Genomic DNA, 1,346 nt, shown 5'->3' on the forward strand with positions numbered 1-1,346 from the left:
TTGCGGCAATTATCTTCGCTTGAAGATATGGAGGCATTACTTGTATAGTGAAAAGTGCTACATTTACAGACCACAAGAGTGAAATACTTGCCAACGAAGGAGCTCAACCTTAGAGCGAGGCGATGGATTGAGTTCTGAAGGACTATGATTGTGTAATTGACTACCATCACAGGAAGGCAAATGTAGTTCTTGATGCTTTGGCGAAAATCCATCACGGCTTTGAGATCATTGAATGCCGTCTAACTTTGATTTGAGATGGAGCTATTTTGGTGAGTTGCAAGTGAGGCCAAACACTGCTCTGAATTTTAGATGGGCAAAGCGGATGAAAAGTTAATGGCTATTATGAGCAAAATCTCGGAGGAAAAGCAGCGAGTATGGGGTGAAAGCGGATGGGTATGCATACTACAAAGGAAGAGTATGTGTATCAGATAATGGGGAATTGAAAGCCAGTATTTTGAAAGAGGCACATTCCAGTGTCTATGCTATGCACCCAGGAAGTACAAAAATGTATCATGATTTGAAACTTCAGTATTAGTGGCTTGGTATGAAGAAGGACATAGGCGACTATGTGACTAAATGCTTGACATGTCGACAAGTCAAGGCAAAACATCAAGTTCCATCGGGTTTACTCTGACCTATACGCATACGAATGGAAATGGGATTGGTCACCATGGATTTTGTAAGTGGTCTACCTCTCACCCGGAAGAAACATGATGCGGTATGGGTGATAGTGGATAGATTAGTGAAGTCGGCACACTTTCTGCCGATTAGGGTGACTACTCCTTTGGAAGTTAGCGAGAATTGTATATCGATGAGATAGTTAGGCGCATGGAATTCCACTTTCCATCATATCTGATCGAGACAAGGTTTACATCGAGATTTTGGAAAGAAGTTACATGAGTCCTTGGGTACACAACTCCATTCGACCTGACTTTCCATCCTCGACGGATGGGCAATCCGAAAAGAGTAATCGAGTAAACAATTGAAACCAATGGAATTGATACAAATATTGAATTAAAATGATAATAATAACATGGAATATATGTCGAGTCCTTGAGGATATCTTTGAGGTTGTATCATTGAGTTTGAGGAAGTTGGGATAGATACCTCCCATGGCGAATTTGCATACAACAATAGCTACCAAGCTAGCATCCAAATGGCCCGTATGAAGCCTTTGTATGGGAGAAAATGTAGAACTCGGTGTCTTTGGGACTGAATTAGGCAAAGACAAGTAGTAGGGCCGGACACAGTGAAGCAGTGAGGAGAAAGTAAAACTAATCAAAACCAATGAAGGTTGCCTCGAATGAGCAAATCTTATATCGACTGAAGAAAAGAAATAGAATACG

The sequence above is a fragment of the Hevea brasiliensis genome, chromosome 1 (genome assembly GCF_030052815.1).
Source record: "Hevea brasiliensis isolate MT/VB/25A 57/8 chromosome 1, ASM3005281v1, whole genome shotgun sequence".
Taxonomy (NCBI): domain Eukaryota; kingdom Viridiplantae; phylum Streptophyta; class Magnoliopsida; order Malpighiales; family Euphorbiaceae; genus Hevea; species Hevea brasiliensis.